General features: G+C 45.4%; 2 non-coding genes across 2 annotated transcripts; one reads left to right on the top strand and one right to left on the bottom strand.

Annotated features, from left to right (window-relative positions):
* Nucleotides 1-1,696: 1,696 nt before the first annotated feature.
* Nucleotides 1,697-1,770, top strand: TRNAN-GUU (transfer RNA asparagine (anticodon GUU)). The gene has a single exon. It is a non-coding gene; the product is annotated as a tRNA-Asn (tRNA).
* Nucleotides 1,771-7,529: 5,759 nt separating this feature from the next.
* TRNAV-AAC (transfer RNA valine (anticodon AAC)) lies at nt 7,530-7,602 on the bottom strand. The gene has a single exon. It is a non-coding gene; the product is annotated as a tRNA-Val (tRNA).
* Nucleotides 7,603-22,747: the final 15,145 nt, after the last annotated feature.

Genomic DNA, 22,747 nt, shown 5'->3' with positions numbered 1-22,747 from the left:
TGTGCCTATGCCCTAAAGATTTGTGCTTTTTACACTATGTGAACTATATAGTTCAATGATTTACTGTTCCCATAAAAATCAGTGCATGGTGGATGAAGGCAGGTTGGTGTAGACCATGACAACTAGTTTGCATTTTATTGTAAACTCATTAAAAACTCATTCTCCTTTAGTGTAAAAAATCCCACTGATATTTGAAATATCAAATATTCTTTACCGGAAAAGAGGGCAATCACCATGTCATTTCGTTAGTGCAAGCTATAGACAAGGATCCTTGAGAGGCAGTATTTCAACTTTGGGGATATGTTCTGCTCAACAGTGAGACAAGGAACCATCCTAGGTTTCACTTTGACTGGCACCCGCGGGTTTGTGCACTGTGGGATTTACTCCTCACTGCATCGTGCTCTGCGGCCAGTGCCAAACTCTGCTCTCCAACCACTGCTAAGGGGCATAGCTGGTGCTGGCATTAAAAGCAAATGGATGGAATATTATTCAGCCATAAAAAAGGAGATATTGCCATTTGTAGCAGCATGGATGACCTAGGGATTATCATACTAAGTGAAGTAAGCCAGACAAAGACAAACATCATATGATATCGCTTATATGTGGAATCTAAACAAAACAAAACAAAAACGATACAAATGAACTTATATAAAAAACAGAGGTAGACCCACAGAGGTAGAAAACAAACTTATGGTTACCAAAGGGGAAAGCGGGGGAGGGATAAATAGGAGTTTGGGATATACACAGTGCTATATATAAAATAGATAACCAACAAGGACCTACTGTATAACACAGGGACCTATACTCCATATTTTGGAATAACCTATAAAGAAAAAGAATATGAAAAAAATAGATATGTATGTATAACTGAATCATTTTGCTGTACACCTGAAATGAACACAACAGTGTAAATCGACTATAGTCAATTTAAAAAAAAAAGCAAATGGAAAGACAGGTCATAGACACTACCTTGCTATAGCTTGGATTTGAACTGAGGTTGCTGCAGCCACTATGCAGTGTTATCCACTAGACAATCACAATGCACCACAGGCCTGCAGGTGACTTTCTTGACATAAATATATTCACACTGCTTTTGCTGTTTTATTCTTGGACACCTACAGATGTTCGTGCTTTTCTCTCTTTCATGCTCTTCTCCGATTCTCCCTCCCCATTCTGCTACTTAATAAAAACAACTCTCATCTCAGAATCTGGCCCGAACCTCCTCACAGGCTTCCTGGGAGGTCTCGCTGTCTCATCCATGCCTCTGCTTGCTTTCGCTGCTTTTCACCTTTTCTCTTTGGACCTGATCTCTTTCCCGCTGCTGCCATACCGAGCACACCTACTAAACCTGCGGGGCAGATGGTCGGGTGAAGGCGGAGCAAGCCGGGAGCCGTTACAGAGCCCACCGGGCGTTCAGCTTCCCTTGGGCCCCACTCGGCTCAGGCCCCGGCCGTCTCCGGGGCGCTGGCATCTGCGGGTGTGGAGCAATGCGCAGTGGGGACGCTCGGCTGCCCTTCTGCCTTTGGAATCGCCCAACGCACGGCTTCCCCATGGGACAAACACGCTGCGTGGACTCCACCTCTCCTGTTGTCCGAGGCTTGGAGCCGGCGCCGCTGTCCTGGGAAAGGCGAGAGGCTCCGCCTAGCTTGGTAGGCATGCTTGCTCTCTGTGGGCCTGAAGAGAAGGGACTCCTCGTGTCTCTGTGGCGCAATCGGTTAGCGCGTTCGGCTGTTAACCGAAAGGTTGGTGGTTCAAGCCCACCCAGGGACGCGTCTCACCCTTTTAGAATGTAAAGGATGTATCAAGGTTTCTAGTCTGCGCATCCTCTCCCATGCTCCACTACTAGGCTCCTGCCCCCTGACACAGGAGGACCTAAGTCCAGATAATCACTGAGCCTCAGAGAGGATCTCTGGAGGAAAGCACTGGGAATCCCGGAATTCACGAAAGAGTAGACTCATCATCTTTACCCTGTAAACTCCTTTTACCAATGAAGTTTCTTACACTGTTTGTACTAGTCTTTATTTAACCCTTTCCATATACTTCTGCAATTAATTTGGTACTATGCTTTTCCTATTACAAGTAATGCTATAGTCATCATTCTTGTACACATGGCTATAGGGTAGAATCTTGGAAGAGCAATTATTCTATCATAGCTTATACATGGTTTTGCATATATTCCATTTTCTCGCCTTTGTTGGCTTACTAGTTATAACTCTTTCTCTTGTTATTTCATTGATTGCTTTAGGCTTTAGAGCAGATATCTGTAACTTACCACAGCCTGCCTTCAAGCTTTTGTTGTCATGCATTTTACTTAGCATATGTTATGAACCACAAATCCAAGGTTATTACTTTTCCTTAAACTCTCCCATGTTTTTAAAGAGATTTAACTGATAATAAAAAATCATATATTTTCCCATGCAGATACTATGTCTCTTGTCCTTTCATTCCTTTGCTTTTTTTATTTACTTTTTTTTATTGAAGTGTGGTTGATTTACAATGTTGTGTTAATTTCTGCTGTACAGTAAAGTGATTCAGTTTATATATATATACATATATATGTATATATACAAATATATATATATATATGCTTTTTCATATTCTTTTCCATTATGGTTTATCTCAGAATATTGAATATAGGTCCCTGTACTATAGAGTAGGACTTCATTCCTCTGTGTACATCCAGAATTCCATCTGATGTGAACTCTCTTCTTGGAGGACTCCTTTAACATTTCTTGCATTATGGATTTGCTGGTGATGAAGTCTTTCAGCATTTGTATGTCTGTAAATGTTGTCATTCACCTTCATTTTTCAAAGAGTTTTCTTTGGGGGGGGAGGCACAGAATTCCACCTTGACTTTATTTTTCCTTCAGTCCTTTAAAAATGTTGCTTCACTGTCTTCTCAGTTCCACTGCTTTTGATGAGAAATGTGACATAATCTTTTTGTTTTCTGTATGTACTGTGTCTTTTCTCTCTGGCTGCACTGGGGAATTTCATTTTCTTTTTCAATGGATTTGAGCAGTTTAATTATAATGTGACTAGGTATGGTTTTCTTTATGTTCCTTGTGCTCAGGGTTCATTTGGCACCCTGGACTGGCAGGTTTATAATTTTCATTATGATTGGAATATTTTCTGTCATGTTTCTTCAAAATTGTTTCTTCAAAAAATTTCTCCTGGTATTTTCAGAGACTCCAAACACTCCTATATTAGGCCTTTTAAAGTTGCTCTACGATTCAATTATGCTATGTTCAGTAAAAAAAAAAAAAAAAAAAAAAAATTTTAACTGGAGTTTCATTTTGGATATTTTCAGTTGTTCAAGGCTTTGTGTTCCCTAATCTTTTTTCCTGCAATGTCTAATCTGTTGTTGATTCACACATGTTATAGTTTTCATCTCTAAAGTTTGCTTTTTGCCATTTTTGTATGTTCCACACTTCTAATGAACTCTTTGGACATATGTAACATAGTCATGATAACTGTTTGAACTCCTCTCTGCTGATTTTTACATCATTTCAGTTCTGGTGCAATTTTGATTGATTACATTCTTCCTTTCGCATCGTATTTTCCTGGCTCTTTGCATGCCCTGCATTTTTTTGCTTGGATGCTGGACATTGTCAAAATTTCCCTTCTGGATACTAACTACTTTGGTATTCCTATGAATTATCTTGAGTTTTGTTTTGGAGTACAGTTAGGTGACTTGTAAATGGTTTGATCTCTTTGAATCTTGCTTTATGATTTTTTAGGTAGGTCAGTCTAGGGCTGATTAGTCTAGGGCTGAGTGTTCTTCCCAAAGGCTCATGAATTGTATGAGTAGTCTAGTCTGGCTGGTGGTGGTGAGTACAATTGCCTGTCCTGTGTGAACACCAGCACTGTTCCATGATCTTTTCAAAAATTTCTTTTCTTGGTCTCAGGCATTTCTTCACAAGCATGCTCTTGTCAGAACTCTGCTTAGTACTTGAGGGAGACTTTCATATTCTTGGATTCTCTCTCTCTCTCTCTCATCACTGGACCTTTGTTCTGTGAACTCTAGATGCTTTGCCCTCCACCAACACTCAGCTTCATCTCCACAATCTAAGGAGTTGGTCTCAGATAGCCCTCCTCATGCCCAACCTGGAAACTCTCTGAAAGCATTAATGTGGGCCAATGGCAGGACCCAGCTTGTTTCTCATCTCTCAGAGATTGCTGTCCTCTGTTGCTGTCCTCTGTTGATTTTCTGTGTCTAGAAAACTGACATTATGTATTTGCCTCTTTTTCCCCTTTGGGGGCAGGCAAGAAGGGGAGGGTGAAATTTCAGGCAGGAGGGTAAACCTGGTTTTTGTCATTCCACCTTTGTCAGAGGCTGAAGGCATCTCCTTATGTGTTCCTACTTTGATTTCAGTAGCAGGTGTGCCAATTTGTATTCCTATTTTTCCAGCTCCATGAAAGAGCTTTTTTCTTCATATTCTTGCCATCACAACAAACTTTGTATACATCTATATGATACTCTGACAAGGGGAGTGGCGCCCTCCTGATTCAACTAAGCCCGAGGTACAACAAAAGTCCAGTGTGGACATTACTCAGAGATACCTTATTGCACATGTTCAGCAGCTAAACTTGCAAGATGTTTAGAAAGTCTTCCAATAATTGTAATTATTTTTGGTGGTGACCTACTTATTCAGGTGCAGAGAAGACTGACCAGAATGACTTCCAATTGCTTCATACTAAACAGTTTATGGATAGGAGGGGGAAAAAACACTGGTCTCAGACATTTATTCTTCCCTTTTCTTCATGAATATATTTTTGCCATCTTGGATGCACACATCTAATGATTGGTCACCCTCTTATTCAAGGCTGTGTTAGCATGCTAATGACTATCTCTATATGATTCCTTGACAGTGTTTGGCTGTTTCTGCAAAAATTATCCAATTTGAGACAAATCACCGTGACAAACAGGATTCTGCACCTGACAGTCCATCTTGTGCAGACCTGGATGCCAAGAGTTACTGGTCGACATTCCCTGGGTTCTTCTGTTGAATCTCATGAGGCTTTTACACACTAAATCTAGTTCTTGGACATTCTCTCTACTCTCTTAGTGTGTGTCTTTGTCTGTCTTTCTCTGTCCCTCATACTCTAGGCCTCCACCAACATACCTACTTTCTTCTCCTTTTCAGGACATTGCACTAGATTGCCTTCAATCAGTGAGCACTTATTAGGCACTTACTAGATGCCAGGCCTTGCTAGGGGGAGGGGGAGAGAGATGCTGCATCATGAGCCAACTCAAGGTCTCTGCTCTGTGGAGCCCACATCTGGAAGCATCGAAAAAGGCAGTGCAGCGGGAACATAATTGGTTCCTGGCAGTTTTTCCCAGGCTTATCTGCCCACCTTGGCCTAGGGGCTCTAGAAGTGATAGAGACAAGAGAAGCATAATGAAGAACAGTAAGATGGATGACTTCAGGCCTAGAGGTAGGTAACCTAGAACCAGAAACATTGTTTTATTAAATAAACAAGCACTTTAGGAAAACAGGAGGCTTTCAGTGACAGCTCCCTACTTCCTGGAGCAGATATTCCATGTGTTCTACAATTCTTGCAATTACATTGATGGCCACAGTCACCAACCTCCCATAAACGTTACCTGAGCCTCCTCTCAACCTGTTCACATATGGCCATTCTCTAATCTATAAAAATACGAGGCAGCGTCATAGTAGAACAGTGTTTCTCATTTCTATCTCAATTATACAGGCAAAGACCACAAATCAATTAATTTAATATCAAAGAACTTAAAGATAAAAATAGACCTTAAAATCAAAAGTTGAGCTGACACATAATAGAGAAATGCATGTTGCAATCATACAGTAAATGATACCCCAAATTGTAAGTGGAATAATTAAGTTACTCTGACTTCTAGACTTATAATAGTAAATCTCCATTTAAAATATATTATATGGTATATTTAATTTACTGGAAAACATGATTTTAAATTTCATAAACTTAAATATTTATTGGATTAAAAATTTCTTGTTAAACAAGTAAAACCAGTATAAAAATTTAGGCAGTTCAATGTTATTAGAATTTTGAAGAGAAAATAAATCCAGGAAAGAAAATAAATAAATCCAGGACTTGTGAAACTAGAGTACTATGCTACCCATATGTTCCATATTATTGTAATATTTGTAAAACAACATAAAGTAGTTTTTAGACTGAAATTATTAAACTGTTGTGATGCATACAAGGAGTCATCTCTAGAAATATAACATTTTCTGTACAATCATATGTTAATTATTAGAATTCTCTAGAGTGTTAAAAGTATTCGAGATTTATCCTTACTATCAACTTGAATTTTTTTTCTTGTACCTAGCATACTGGGTACATACTAATTTATCTCTATGATACAGTAAAGCTAAACTTTTTGGTTTTTCTTCGGAGTTACATTTCAGAAAGAAAGTTCAGTAAAAAGCACCTTGGATGCTATCCACTGGAATCCTTAAAGTATAGAGGCTCTATCAGAGCCCCACTTTGGGAAGTGACACAGTGGAATGAATACATAACTACAAAATCAGGATGCCAGCAAAAGGACACTTCCCTGAGCGGGAATTGAACCCAGGTCATGGTGGTGAAAGCACAGAATCCTAACTATTAGACCACCAGGGAGCCACGCAAAACGTCCAACTTAGTGTCTTCAGGTGGAAACTTTGAAAGTAAAAATTAAATTCCTGAGACGCCTAGAGCAGGAAAGGAGGTGATTCCCAGTGGCCCGCGGCTGAAGGCGGCTGTGAAAGGCTCCCAGCCCTTGCGCCGCTGCTCATAACCTTTCACCTCTCCTGGGTGACGCTTTGGGCTCTGAGGCCAGGCCGCAAGGTAACTGGCCGGGTTCCATCCTGGTCTAGCTTTAGCGCTGTGTGCGGCAGAGCCAAGGTCATGCTCTCTTTCTGAACCTCGGTTTCCTTATGTGTCAGGTGCTGACTTGGCTCTCAGAGGCTGATGAGCGATTCCGTCTACTTCCTGATCTCTGAGCTCACTACAGGGGCTCTCCTGATAATGGCACGTGTAAGGACTCCTTTACGTGCCCCTACCAGCTGCAATTCTGGAGCCTGAAATTCGTCTACGTGTCTTTGGGTCGAGCACCCAGTGCGGAGTTGGGTCGGTCTCTCTTGTTCTGTCACGCAAATCAACGTGTTCCGCAAGCGTGCTGAGGTGGAGTAAGCAAGTGAGCTTCACAGGGATAAACTTCTTGTTTCCAGAGACAAAATACGTGTCAGCGTGTAGAGGAGATTTAGGCGCCACATGAGAAGGTGAGGGGATTTCCGAATGTAAAGATAACCTTAACTTGGCTTTGTCCTGTGCCCTTCTTGGTCTGTCTGTGGCCTTGTCTTCAAAGTGACACAGAGCAGACAAAGGAGGGATGATTGCTAGTGCTGAGTAGGCTTTCAGGCAATAAGGGAACTCCTCCTGTATTTCGGAAGGATAAAAATACAGCTGCACGCGCTACCTCAATCCACCCCACTCGCCCCGTTTTTTGGTGTTTAAACGTGAATGTTAGTTTCAGAAAAGAATCGACGTGTTTCCGCCTGGTTTCGAACCAGGGACCTTTCGCGTGTTAGGCGAACGTGATAACCACTACACTACGGAAACAGCTCTTTCTCAGGTTTTTAAGGACACTTTCAAGAACTGTATCTCTTGCCACGACTGGCCACAAATATTTTCGAAAGCAAAAGACCCTGAGAGCACAGGCGAGCCCTCAGGTAAGGAGACTGAAGCTCCCGAGAGGCCCTCGTTTAGGGATCTTCGCCTCCCCCGAAGCGAGGTCCCTGGGGCCCCCACAGCTTCACTTCCCAATCCCGCATCCAACACACAGCTATGCACCGAGTGCAGGGATCGCCCCCGCGGACTCTCCAGCTCCCGGAAGCCCCAGGAGCCGGGGGTTAGGTGAGCCTGAGCCCCAGGCGACCTCGCATCCCAGCAGCGTGGACACCACCACTCCAAGGCTGCGGACCCGCGCCTCGGTGGCCCTTTTCACGGCGCAGGCGGTCAGTGCTCTGGGCTCTCGGAAATGATCGATGCTTCGAATCCACCCGGGAACCATAGGACCCGCCCTCCCCTCCCTCCCCTCTGCTCCTTCTTCGAAAGCCCTTTCGTAGCAGCCCTTCTCCGGCGTCTCCCGGCAAACGGGCTTCCTCAGGTTCCTGCCGCTGTGGCTTATTCTAGTCGTCTAGCTGAAGTCCAATACTTTAATCACACTTTCACGCTTAGCAGGAACCGTAGCAAAGGCTGACGTCTCAGGTCATTTGAATGTTGGAAAAACATCGAACGTCAACGCAGGCCGAGCTGCGCTTCCCGGCCTGTATTGACTTCGTTTGAAGACCAGGCCCAGCAGAAAGCCGCGGAGGACGCAGGCGCGGTCCACGCCGATCTCACGGCTGTTCATTCCTCCCTCAGCGTACGTGACATTCTTCTTGAGCAACAGTTTTGTTTTACCTTTTACAATGTCTGAAACGTCTTTTATTTGCCTTTTGCAATTTTCCGGTTCAACAGGTCATGGAGAGCGAATTTTAACCTAGGAAGACGAAGAGGTAAAGGCGGTTTTCCCAGAAAGCCGGTGTCTGGAGGGGGTTTCGTGTTCACCTCACAGCACACGGCCAGCAGGCAGACGACTTTCTTTTTGCTGAAAGACTTTAATGCAACGTTGTCTGTCTGTGTGTCTGTGTCTCCCTGTCTGGTTTCCTTTCAAAGTAAAGCTTTACAAGTGTGGGGAAGCACGTGTCATTTTCTCCAGTCGTTGTTTTCCTTCTTTCTCGTTGTGGCGGTCACCGCGTTTCCTTCACACGTGAGGTTCAAGTGCTGCGACCCCGAGGAAGGCGCGGGCAGCGTGCGCACTGACCCCCAAGCCGCGGGGCTCTGCCTTGTTGCGCGTCGACTCCAAGTGCCGTCGAGGGTGCGACCGGACTGCAGCATCCTCGCCAGCGCTGGAGGGCTGAGTCCCCAAAGAGGCGGACTTGAAAATAGCTTTAGATCAGGACATTTCATGAGGTTTTCCCCCTTTTCCCTCCCCTCCAGGTTCCAGTTTTCACCTCCCACGCGCAGCCAGAGGAACGGATTCGGTCTTTCGGTCGCGTCCGGCGCGCTGCCGTCCCACGTGGACAGGACGAGGGGGCGGTCGTCCTTTCCCCGACAGGGGAGGAGGGACATTGGGCCCCCGAGGGACCACAAACACACACCCGCGCTGCTGGGGCCCGCAAACCCGATCAGGTGGCCCCTGGAGCCTCCCTGCAGCCGCAAGGGAAGGCGCGGGGCTCCAGAGCCGGCGAGAGGAGCACGCTGAGGGCACCCGGCCCCGGCCCTGGCCTCGAGGACGGACCCGGAAGAGGGACGCAGCCCAGGAAAAAACACAAGTGTCGCCCACCACCACCCCCCATCCGAAGTTCAGGGTGAGGGAGCCGAGCATTACGCTGATTTCCCCGCCTTTATCATGAGAGTCCTTTGCCCAAGCCCAGAGTCGTGAAAAGGAGGGACTGTGAAGGCCAAAGTCCACCTGGACTGAGAAGCAAACACGAGGTCCTAACTAACTGCATGTAGGGTCTGAGGAAAACGCTGCGTGAGAGACAACTCTTGGTCGGAGCCTTAGGACCTGGAGTTGGCGTCATCTAAGGCGGGAGAACGGCAGGCGCCGCAGGTAGTGAGGGGAAGACCCGGAATCCAGGTCTGGGGAGAGGTCATGCTCTCTTTCTGAACCTCAGATTCTTTATGAGTCAGGGGCAGACTTGGTTCTCAGCGGGGGATGAGCGGGTCCATCTACTTGCTGATCTCTGACCTGACGCTGGAGGGTCTCCTGATAATGGCACGTTTACCGGCTCCGTTTCCTCCTCGGCCAGCTCAGTTCGCAGAGCCTGACATTCTTCATCTTTGGGTCTTTGGCTCGAGCCCCCGGTGCAGACTTGAATTCGTTCTCTTTTGTTCTGTCACGCAAATCAAATTGTTCCTCACATGTGCTGGGGTGAGGGAAAGCCAAGTGTGCTTCACAGGGATGTACTACTACTTGGTTTTCAGAGACATAATACGTGTCAGCGTGTAGCGGAGATTTAGGCGCCAGAGGAGGAGGTGAGGGGATTTCCGAATGTAAAGGTACCCCGAAGTCCGTCTTGTCCTGCGTCCTCCTTGGATTAACTGGCTGTGGCTTGGTCTACAATATGACTAAGCAGAGAAAGGAGGGCTGGTTCCTAGTGCAGATTAGGCTTTCAGGTAGTAACGAAACTCCTCCCAAGTATCTTGGGCGAAGGAAAATGCAGGTCCGCCCGCTGCCACACACCTTCTGCCCCCCTTTTTAGTTTGTTGAATGGGAATATAAATGCCAGGGAAAAGAAATATGTTCCCACCCGCGTATGAGGCGAATGTGATAACCGCTACACTATGGAAACAATCGCCTATGTGTGGGTTCAAACCTATGTCCGTGAAAAGCTCAGGTCCTGCCACTACTATCCTAGTCACCAACCTTGTAAACTAAAGAATGAACCTGGAACCACCAGTGCTCTCTCAGCGGAGGAAACTGCGGCTCCCGAGAGGCTCAGCTTTAGGGTTCCTCACCCCACCTCCCCGCCCCATTTTACAGATGAGGTAGCTGAGGTAACTCAGACACTGGAAAGTTAAGTACATTTGCCCAAGGTCACACAGCTAGAAGCCACATTGCTAGTATTCCAACCCAGGCATGTGTCTCCATTTGATTCATACAGTATTTGAGGGAGAATCCAGAGGCCTAACTAGTCCACCATCCAGTCCCCACAGCCCCGCAGGCTGTCTTTGTCTAGTTCTGGGCCTGCCGTGTACATTTCTGCCCTTCTCCTTGCACAGATTTGCTCTTTATTCTATCAGCCTGGGCTTCCCCACTTCACACACTTTCCCACGCAGCTTCCTCCTTACCCAAGCCTTGCAGCCGGTCTCATCTTCTCTGCCAGCTCCCCCTCCTCAAACAGCACTTCCTCCTCCAGCACAGATTCAATGAGGTCTTTGTACTCTTCACACTCTGGGGAAACAGAGACGCTGCCTCAGGGGAAAGCTGGACAGGCTGCTGGGTCACTGCCTTCAAGGGAGGAGGCAGGGTCCATCCCCGGGACTGATGTAACCTCGGTAGCAGGCTCTACGCAGGGATTTCCACATCTGATTCCTCAGCCTCCCCATGTTAGAGCTGAGGAAAGAGAAGCTCACAGGCAGGTATAATAACTTTCTCAAGATGATTCAACTGGAATGAAGCAAAGTCAGAATTCACATACCCTGAGTTCTGACTCCAAAGCTTTACCAAGCCTTGCAGCCTCTTAAGTAGAATATTAACCTGGGGCATGGAGTAGGAATTGCCCGTGTTTGGGGGAAGGCTCCAAGGACTGTAGGGCTGACAGTTGTCCCACACTGAGAGTTTCCGTAATCCCCCAATATTTCAAAGATTTAAAAAATTTTTTATTTATTCATTTATTTTTGGCTGTGTTGGGTCTTCGTCACTGTGTGCGGGGTTTCTCTAGTTGTAGTGAGCGGGGGCTACGCTTCATTGCGCGGGCTTCTCATTGCGGTGGCTTCTCTCATTGCGGAGCATGGGCTCTAGGCCGGCGGGCTCAGTAGTTGTGACACACGGGCTTAGTTGCTCCGCAGCATGTGGGATCTTCCTGGACGAGCGCTCGAACCTGTTCTTAACCACTGTGCCACCAGGGAAGTCCCTCAAAGATTTTAAAGTTTATCTGGAGACAAACTCTGTAAAAATGTGTATGAAGGGGAAAAGTCTGAAAGACACATGCTCAAAAGCTAACGGTGCTGTGTGTTAGTCTGGAGGCAGAACTAATACACAGTGTTTGCCGAGGCCTTGTTCTAGTAGATTTTAGAGAATTATCATCCTGTAATCATCACCACTACCTGAGGAGGTAGACACTAGTCCTATTACCATTACAGATGTGGAAATTGAGGCAGAGAGAAGATAAACAACTTGGGTTTAAATCCAGGAAGTCTGGCGCCAGGGTACATGCTCTTAATCACTGCACTGTGTTACCTTTACAAGAAGACGTTGGATGATATCTTTCTTCTGCAGTTTCAAAAAAAGTTGCGTTATGATTATAATAACTGATACTAAAAAACCTAACATTCCCAAACCTCAAAGCTTGTCTTTTCACATCGTTGACAAGTAGGCTTTAATTTCTACTTTTCAGCCCATGTTAGTAAGTTGGATAGCAAATTTTATCCCCCATTGGTTTATTGAAAAATAATGGTAGAAATTTGAAAGCAAACTCAATTTCAGGGTCAGTAAGAATCCTCCCCTTATATCCCTGTCCCTCTCGTGCCCTCGCTCCCCTGTTCCTCAGTCACTACAACTCCACCCCTCCACTCTCTGTTATTGATGTTCTCATCTCCAGATATCTATGGTTCACTTGGGAACAGAGAGCTTTAAACTCCTTTAAGGTAGGTGGGGTCTCCTATCACTTCTTTCTCCCTGAGTGCAGCTAGAACTGTGCTTTGCAAATGGGTGCTCATAAAAGTTTGAATTAAATCCTGACATGTTTAAGCCAACAAGGATCTGACATGTATTCCTGGCAGAGAAAAGAAAGTTTAGCGCCTGAACCGAGATCTCAGCCTCTATTCCTCCATACACTCCCACTGCAAACTTTACTCCTTTGTGCCTCAGTGTTTCCATTCTCTGCAAAATGAGGGTAAACTACCCACTTCCACCATTCTAGGAGTATAGTAAGGATGAGATTTATTTGATTTGATTGGATGATGAAGAGAAAAGAAAGTCTGGAGGGTGTTTAGGTGCTTAGAGGGAAGATGGACAATCATTTATCACTTTGGTGACTGTGAACACATAGGACTTACTGTATTTCTGCAGCTGTTTGGCCAGGGAGTAGGCAGTAGCTTGGGACATGAGGAATTTCTCTGTGAGGTCTTGAAAGTCCTGTTTGCTTTTTTCCAGCTGGGAGCGCAGGTACTGGTTGGTTTCCAGGATGCTCATTTCACTTCTCTGACCAGAGAAAGTGGTGAGAGATACTGCCATGCTGAAGCTTATGGTGGAAGAAGTAGAGCCAAAACCTGGGGAGAAGAAACCCAAACAAATAATAAATTAAAAACAAGTGATGGATTCTGGTGATGGCCGCACTGCCTGGTAAATTACTAAAATCACTGAAGCATACAATTATATTGGGTGAGTTTTATAGTATGTAAATTATACCTCAATAAGATTTCATTAAGTGAAAAAATGTATTTAAACAGGTGCAAAGAATGCAAATGTAATTCATTACTTAGTTCAGGCCAGACTTTGTCAGCATTCCACAACCGAGAATCCTTAACCACAAAAATAAGGCACAAGATGCCAAAGCTCAGAGGTCAGGCTCTGACAAGAGTGCCCGAGGGAGGACCCAGTGTGCAGGTAACCAAGCGGCGTCACAGTAACAGAAATGGAAGGTGGCGCTGTCATGGAACCTTGGGAGCCCCTGTCTTCTAGTTGCCTAGGCCACACTGAGACTCAAGGCCACCGGGTCTGTTCTGAAGGTCACCACTGATGGGGACACGCCCTCAGCAGCTACTCTCAGTATCTTGTACTGAAACCACAGGTCTGTCTCTTTCAAAAATTTAATACTATTTTGTACTGTTTATTCTTGCAAGCATAGAAAACACCAAGGAATCGAGATTTTCCCAAATTCTTTCATTGTCTTAAGGACTGTCATGAAGACACTTTTCTTACAGAAAAATTGAAAACTTTTAGTTATATTAAGGGGGTAAATACACAGTCAAAATTATATTATTATTTTTAAAGGAATAAAAATGAAGTATTAGCCTAACTATCAAGGAAAGGAACAAAAATGTGCAACTTCAAAGAAAGCAGAGAAAAGAAAATAATAAAGCAAAAAATTTTTAAATGCTGAATCGAATGGTTGCAAAATGTTGTGAATATACTAAAAATCACTTAACTACATACTGTAAAATGGTGACTTTTTGGTATATGTAAATTATATCTGAAAGCTCTAATAAAAAGGAGTCAGTAAAGAGAAAAGCAGTAGAATGAAATACACTTTAAAATCTGGTTCTTTTGAGAAAAAAATAATGAAATACAGTAAAATTGGCAACGTTCTGGAAAATTTAATCAAAGAAAAAGGAGAGAAAAAGAAACTTTAAAAAGGAAAAGAGGGCTTCCCTGGTGGCGCAGTGGTTGAGAGTCCGCCTGCCGATGCAGGGGACACGGGTTCGTGCCCCGGTCCTGGAAGATCCCACATGCCGCGGAGCGGCTGGGCCTGTGAGCCATGGCCGCTGGGCCTGCGTGTCCGGAGCCTGTGCTCCATGGCGGGAGAGGCCACAACAGTGAGAGGCCCGCGTACCAAAAAAAAAAAAAAAAAAAAAAGGAAAAGGGATAAAATAAATACGAAAAAAACTTAAATTATAAATGAATACTACCTGTCAACCCTTACACAAATTTTAAAATTTCAAAAAAAGAAAAAGAAAAATTGAAAACTTTTAGATAGTGTTGGTGCTCTTCTTTGATTCTCTAGTTTTCTCCACACCAATTTAATATTGTGGGGAAAAAATCCTGAGTATAATGCTGTGCTCCGTGTGTGCATAATTAATATATAAGGATTACCAGCCAGCTTGTGTCTTATTTACCTTCTTGCTGGAGACCAATGTTATGGTGGCTTCTTTTCACTCACTAGGGAAGCATGGAGGCTTCTCATTAAACTTGAAATCAGGTTTGACCTCCCTGCCTCCAGTCCCGCCCTCCTCTTCTCCTGTAGGTTGCTTTGTGTTTTAATCTGTATATAAGATGTCGTGCTTGTCACTTGTAAATGTCATCCTAGCGCCACAGGGTTTCTTTCCAACTTGTCAAAGTCACTGAAATACTTTTTTTATGTTTCTTTGAAACACGCAGTGGCCACCTAATTTGGGGTGACTTGGAAATGAATGCTGTTCCTTATGCCCAGAGCAGTTGTTCACAGAACTCTGACTGATAGTTTGTGTTGACCCAAAGCTATTGACCTGTGGTTGTATTCTCAGCCAGAGCACAGTAAACATCAAGATCATGGGTCTATGGTTGTTGGTGGTGACCACAGCACTCCTGAGCAGTGGGATCTAGTGACATAGAAGCTGAGGTTTTAAAGAGGGGCACAGACAGGCAGGACAGAAAGTGATCTCCTGACCTCTGCTTACTTCCTAGGTATCAATGCGTCCCTGGTTTTGTGAGCCTGAGACTAGGGCAACTCCCCTGAAATATCTCTCTCTTCTCGTCAGCTGCCTAGCTTTTCCAGGCTGATGGCCTACACATGTGGGACCACGACCACCTCCATAAGTTCTACTGAACATTCATGACAAAGTGAAGGAAAGAGGACAGACTACCCAACCCGCTCGCCACCCTGCTTCTAGCCTGTAGTGTTGGTGTGTGAGATGTCGAAATTGTATATGACTTCCATCCCTTTAAATGTATTTTAGCTTATTTTATGTCTTAGTGTCTAGTCTCCTGGAGAATGTTCTCAGTGCACTTGAGAGAAATTCTATTCTGCTCTTGTTGGGTGGAGTGTCTATAGGTGTCTGTTAGGTCATATTATTTAAATCTTCTGTCTCCTTCTGCTCTTCTGCCTGGTTGTTCTATCCACTGCTGAAAGTGTGGTATTGAAGTCTCCAATAATTATTGTTGAATTGTCTGTTTCTCCCTTTGATTCCGTCAGTTTCTTCTTCATGTATTGTGGGATGCTGTTAGATGCACTGTGTTTAAATCTATTACATCATCCTGATGGATTAACCCTTTTATTGTTATAAAATATCCCTCTTTATCTCTGGTGACATTTTATTGTTGTAAAGTCTCCTATCTATTTTGTCTGGTGTTAGTATAGCCACTCCAGCTTCTTTATGGCTATTATTTGCAGAATTATATTACATTACATGGCAAAAGGCACTTTGCAGAGGTAATACAGTTGACCTTAAAATGGGGAGATTATCCAGGTGGACTGATCTAATCACAGGAACCCTTTAAATCTGGGTCAAGAGGTCAGAACTAGGGAGTTGGAGAGAGTCCAAGCTTGTGAGGGATTCAGTGAGGCTTTGCTGGCTTTGAAGGTTGGGGGAGCCACAGGCAAAGAAACAAATTCCTCAGTCCTACAGCTTCATAATTACTGCTACCTACATACATTCACTGACAACTTTAAAAATGCATTTAGAATGCGTGCTGTACAGATTCAGACGGATTCCCACTGCCTCTGACCACCCTTGTCTTCTTTCAGGTTACTGCATCTGTCGAAATTCGGGGACACAACTGCCAGGGCTTTGTTCAGCCTCTTCTCTTCTCTCACGTGTGTATGGCTCTCTGGAGCCAATGACACTGTTGAGGGCGGGGTGCTGAGCACAGGCTCCTGGTGTGCTTGGAAGCCACAGGCTCCTGATACATCTAGACTCTGAACACCACTCATCTGGAAAGCCCAGTACCCTCCTCTAGCTTCCTGTCAGCAATAAATAGATTAGTACATTCAAGCCTTGCCCTTCTGTGCACCCCTGAGGCCATGGCCTCTAACATCTCAGACACTTTTGGATGGATATGTCCCACCCCAGGGCTACTCTCCTTCCTGGAGGTTCACTTCCTTCATCCCTACAGCACATTGAGAAGCTACTGGTGACCAGCCCAAGGGCCAGCTTGCAAATCAGGGTTAAACAGTGACCTGAGGATGCTTTGTCTAGATCAGCCAGAGGTGTAGGTGAATATGCCAAGGAGATTAGTTCCAAATGTTCTACACTACAGAAACACCCCAGAACCGACTTCCCATGGAATAGACAACCTGGAGCAGCGGTTGTTTCACCTCAGGCCAAGCACTAATCCCTCCAGGATCACAACCTGGCCCCCAAGGCTGCCAAGCTACTGTTTAGACAAACTCTTGAATATCTTTTATTCCAAAATCACGGCTGGGTTCTCCACAGTTTCTTCAGTTGACAGCATCATTGCTCCTGGCTGCTAGGTCTCTGCATGGAACAGACTTACCTGTGCAATAAACAGTCCAGCAGAGGTAGTAAAAAGGGTGACTCTTCTAATCTTGCATGCACAATGAAGATTCCCACACATGCTCTGCAGAGGCAGAAAATAAACTGTGGCAGAGTGAATGGCAAACACATACCTTGGCCAGGAGTCAACACTGGGTACTGCACATGAAACCGCAGATACTGCCATTGAACTACGGATGTTCTAAATTCAAGGTTGGGTGCAAGCTCATAACACTCCCAATAGTTCACGTTCTGCAACCACCATATCTGGACTTGGGGACACCACAGCTCCCAACTACACTGAGAGCCCCTGTGGTTTGGGAGCGTGGTGTGGAAAGAACCAACTGGACCAGAACTGCAACTAGGATCCTGTTCCTCCTCAAGGCTACAAGTTCCCACCTGGGGTCTGGAATCCAAAGCTGTGCCTGTACAAAGGTCAGGGTGCTCCAATGACACCTCTGAGACTTGACTACTAAGAATTCCCCAAGCCTAAGTTCCATAACGTTCCTCTAGCGAGTTTCCCTAGAGGGATCTTCAGGGGCCTCCATCCCAGCTGCCAGAGAACTGAGTTGAATGAATTCAGAAGTCAGAAGTTCAGGCACATCAGAGGACTGCTGTTGGTCAGTTACTCCTTTGATTACTGTGGTCCAGATGCTTTCAGGACCTTGGCTGATAGCTGAAAAGCAAACATTCGAGTGGTGCAAACCTTTGGAATTTTGTCTTCCAAAAAAGGAGGCGGGGGAAGGGAGGCTCCCAGAGTGAGACCCAGCATCTCCAGTATCATAAAGGACGACGGATGTGGGAACGGGGACGGCCTGGGTGGAAAGGCTTTCTAGGAAGGCCCCAGGGCTCTGAACGAAACTCCGGGTCTTTCCCCTAAAACCTGCGGCAATGGCAGCTTTCCCGCCTTAGTTGGTGATCCGTATGCTCATGCCAAACACACATCTCTTTTACGCCGGTCTTTCTTTCACACCACACTTCCAATTTGTCAGAAAATCGTATTTTTTCTTTGATTAATTGAGCACTTTGATCCACACATATTTTTCTTGGTCTGATTTTGGCCCTCGACTCTCCTGAGAGAGGCGTAGAGATCGATTCAACTCGCGACCCTCGGTCAGCCAAGGGTTCAGGGTTTGAGACCTTTAACCTCGGGAGCGTGGGGCCGGTCCGCGCTTGAGACTTTTCTTGGCTCCGCCGGTCCAAATCGGCCTCTTCCGGGCCTGTCCTCGAGGGCCGGGGGCAGGGCCGGGCCGCCTCCGCGGGGCCCCTCTCGCCGGGTCGGGAGCCCCGCACCTCGCGTGGCGCCGGAGGAGAAGCTTCGGGCGTCGTGGGTTCATTGGCCAGCGGCCCGCGAGACGCAGGGGCGCGGTGCGCGCGGGCGCACACGGCGACTTTGTGGTTCTCGGGCACCCGCTGCCCTTCCGGCTCCTCTCGTTCTCCCTCGCGGGCAGTAACGTCCGGACAGGAAGACACAGGTAGTAGAAGGGCAGCCTCTCCTTTAAGTCCTGTCCACTCAGGACCCAAAAACGGTCTTGAAGAGACAGAGGGAGAGGTGGAAACAGATTAAGGGAAAAGAGGAAATCCTATGCGAATTCCTCATCAAAACGCACCCTGAAGATGAGGTCAGCGTCCGCAGGGACCGAGTCGTGCCGGCTCTGGTGAAGGTGAGTCGAGTTCCCCTGAGCAGTTGTCGCCAACGCAGACAACCGTGGCCAGGCGGCCAGCGAATAAGCAGCCCCTCCGCTTCCCCAGATGGGCAGCACTTGAACTTGTAGCACTTGAACGTCTCTCCGTTGGCTTTTGATGGATTCCAAGGATGCAACAGGTTTCTTTTTAATGCACTTAGCGTAAGACCACTTTAAAAGTTTTAGCAAAGAAAACGATTGCCCAGAGATTTTAAAGTGAGGATTTTTGGGTGTGGGGAAACTAGACAAAACAACCATATACTGCCGAGAATGTCACACACTCAGGGGCACCTCAGCCGGCTAGGTGTTACCCCCAGATTGGGCCCATTTTACTTTCAACGCATTGTTTGTGGAACTCACTGAAATATGCGTTATATGTCGGAGGGGGACGACTGCAATGCGGTTTTGTGGTAAGACAGCGAGAGAGATCAGGCTCTACACTGAATACAACAAAGCAAAGTGGGAATTTATAGCCAAGAAGCACGGTGAGGGTTAGTGAATGGAACATTACTAAGAGGAAACATCAGGAGTAAGGGGAGATTATGGCTAAACCAAGCTAAGGGATTCTTGCTGAATGCCGGCCAAAGTGATCAAGCATCAGCTGGGGTACCGGGGTGGAGGAGGAGGAGACTATCATGGCAGGGGTCTGTTTAAAATGACTTAGCAGGATTCTTGCTAAAATTGGACAATGCAAACACAAACCCTGAAGTCTGAGAATCAAGACCTAGTTGAGAAGAGAGTTCGGAGGAGCCTGACCTACAGTTTGGTCCAGGAGAGAATATGTGTCAACAATCAGAGCTCCCATACATGTTGATGTAACTATAAAGTGGTACAAACACTTTGGAAACTTTAGGCAGTTTCTTATAAAATTAAATCTCCACCCTGCCTCTTAGGTTCCATCAACTACTTCTTTAAGTATTCAACCAACAGAAATGGAAGTGGGGCGAGGGGGCTGGGGGGGGAATGTGCTCACAAAGACACGTATAATAAGAATGTTCATAGAAGCTTATTCATAAGAGCCCAAACTGGAAACAACCCAAATGTCCAATAGCGGGAGAATGATAAAGAAATTGGAAAATATCTCTGCAATGGACTGCTCAGGAATAATACTATTTCTTCAGTCTTGTCTGTGCAATAGAGAAATCAGCCTTGCAAAATTCAGTAAATCTCCATTTTGGGGAATCAAAAGCAGTGTCCTGGGGATGGGACAAAAATTCAACCACTGTCCCGCAATTGCTGACATGACTGCCTTACTCTCGTCCCAGCTGCCTTCCAAAACAAGGAAATCCCTGCAGTATACAGCATAGGCGCCTGCACCGTGCTGCAGCGATAATAATCAAACGTGGAAGGAAAGGAGGAAAGCTCTACCACCTGGGTAGAGCTGTGTGACTAGCCAAGGCAGCTGAGACCCCTCTGTGGGAGAGCAGGACTGGCTGAGGCTCTTATTCCCTTGGTGAAGGTGTCGGGATCTAATGAGGAAGCAAAGTCAGCTGCACAGCCGGCCCCACCCTGGAGTACCCGCGGCTGAATTGACATTCAGCTGTATCTCAGCAGAGGGAAAAAGGCATTCAGAATTGTTATTAGATGTGAGATCTTATGAAATCTGTTTATCGCTACAGGGAAATAAAGCAGATGATATTATGGTATAATGGTTATTCTCTAACCTGTGCTGCCCTGTAGTGTAGCCAATAGCCACATGAGAGTATTTAAATTTAAATTAATTACATATTATGAAGTAAAAAAAGAAATATTCAATATCTCCTCACTAGTGGCAGGCATTTCAAGCACTCAGTTGCCACGTGTGTCTAGTGGCCACTGTATTAGATAATGCAGATCAAGGTCATTCATCTAGCGAGTCAGTACACATAAGATTTTTAAATTTCAAGGTCCTGACTTCTCACTCAACATTATATTCATTCTAGTCCATTTGGTTCATCCCTAGTACCAGTAGCTTCTGGGTCTATACTGATCTCTATGTGGTCTCTGAGCTCTGATTAAGAGGAGGAACTTAATGGTTCCCAGGCTGGAAAAGAAGAAGCATTCCATACCCTAAGGGCTACTATAGGGCAGTGGTAAACCAGGCACAACCAGGGTTTTCTCACATCGGTCACTCCAGCCCCAGTGCTGCTCTAGATTGCCCTAAAGGCCGCCCCTGCCCAGACCTCCAAGGAATGTTTGTGCAAACTCATGAGCTTTGCTTATTAACTCTGCTATAAGCCATAATAACACCTGTTTTCTTTTTATTTAATTTTAGAATTACATCCTGCTTGTGGCAATTCATAGTGGTATTTCAGTTGTGGTAGTGAGAGGTAATTAATTTTAAAAATAAATTTTCCAAATAAAAATGTGAATCAAAGCATGAAAAATGTCAGGTAATCAATGATAAAGGTACATGGATATGGCTAAATATGAAAGTGATCTGTTCATTAATGAACTTAGGAAAGCATGCTTTTGTCTGATTTCTATGGGATGTGCTCCCTACCTCTTTTCCCTCGAGGAGCGCTTCCTCTCGCCTGAAGTCAAGGAGGCAGGAATGCTTAGCTGTTCCCTCTAAACTTGAACACAGAAGGCACTGTCACCTTTTTCTGGGAGCCCCTCTGGGAACTCCCTAGTTCAGATCAGGAAAATCAAGGCCCGTAAAGTCATCTGGTTGGAGATGTGATTGCATCCTCTCCAGAGGCATAGAGTCTGTTTCTTTGGGAAGACTAAATGGTTCTGTTTAGTCTCTCTCTTCTTCTTCATTGCATTAATTGGTTCTGAGTGTTTTGTAGGCCTTCCTTTCAATCTTCTTTTTCTCTTTGAAATCTTGGAGGTTGAACAAGAAGGAGGGGATGCAAATCTCACTGAAGTTTTCTCAGTTACCCGTGAGCATGATGGCCAAGGGGAAGGGCTCTGGAGGCAAAGTGCCTGGGTCTGAGTGCTGGCTCTCACTGTCACGGGGGTGAGACCCTGAAAAGGTTAGCTCAGCTTTTCAGTGCCTCAGTGTTCTCCTCTGCAACAAGGGGGTGGTGATATACTACATTATCTTTTAGGGTTGTTATGTGGACTTAATAAGTTCTTGCACAGTAAAGCCCCGAGGAACAGTGCTGGTCACACAGTGAAGCTCCGAGAAATCTGGTATTATTTCCACTTCTACCTGTATCACTGCTGACTTTCAACATTCCCCAGATAAATTAGTGTTTAATGGTTTACCTGATCTCTTCTGCCCCATATTAGTGACCTGCATCTGGAAAAGTGGTTGGTTTTGATGTTGATCTAAGTGGTGATCTAACTGCAATGGGGGACTGGATCCAACTTCATCAGTTTCTTGGACCTTGGACAGGCATGATGACTGTTTAGCTCATGGTAGACAATATTTTGCACATGCTTCCAGCAAGAATTTTCAATATACAGTTGGTTAAGTATTATAAGAAAAGTCCAAGTATGTACCAGTGACCCAGTCTTTTTGGTTGCTTTTGTTTGTTTGTTTGTTTTGTTTGTAAGAAATCAAAGGAGGGAAATACAATTTATCTGGAAGTTGTAGAAGATTTCCTCTCTCGGTTATGGTGCAGTGCTTGTAGCAAAGCAGCAGTGACCCTGAAAACAACCAAATGCAGGCTGGCTTAAAGAAATTCTGTTTGAGGTCGTTGGAGAAATACCTATGCACCTAGGACCCCCAGGAATAGCGAGAGAGAGAGAGAGAGAGAGAGAGAGAGAGAGAGAGAGAGAGAGAGAGAGAGAAAGAGAGAGAGAAAGAAGCTTATTGGAATGAAACTGATTCTCTACCTTTTCCTCTTAGCGCATTTGCCAGTTCTTGGCAAGGCACAAGTGACAGGGAAGCTGGGGACAGGGCAGCTGCTGAGGGTCAGGGACAACAGCAACACTCTAAGTAGTGTCAGAAATCTGGTAAAAAAAAAAAAAAAAGGAGTGGGAGGAGGGCCAGGAAGAAAGGAGGGGTGGAGGAGGGGAGGAAAGGGGAAAGGGAGGAGGAGAAGATGGGGCAGGACGAAGGGAAGGGAGATGAGAAGAAGAAGAAGAAAGAAAGTAATGTGGGCTGTCCACGTATTCAGACTTAAGGAGCCAATATCCTGGAGTGGCTTGATGAGTGTGTTGGATGCTTTCTTCAGGATTTCCCCTTA

The sequence above is a fragment of the Globicephala melas genome, chromosome 1 (assembly GCF_963455315.2).
Source record: "Globicephala melas chromosome 1, mGloMel1.2, whole genome shotgun sequence".
Lineage (NCBI taxonomy): Eukaryota > Metazoa > Chordata > Mammalia > Artiodactyla > Delphinidae > Globicephala > Globicephala melas.
The sequence above is the reverse complement of the archived record's forward strand: the minus strand, read 5'-3'. Positions and strand labels throughout refer to the sequence as shown.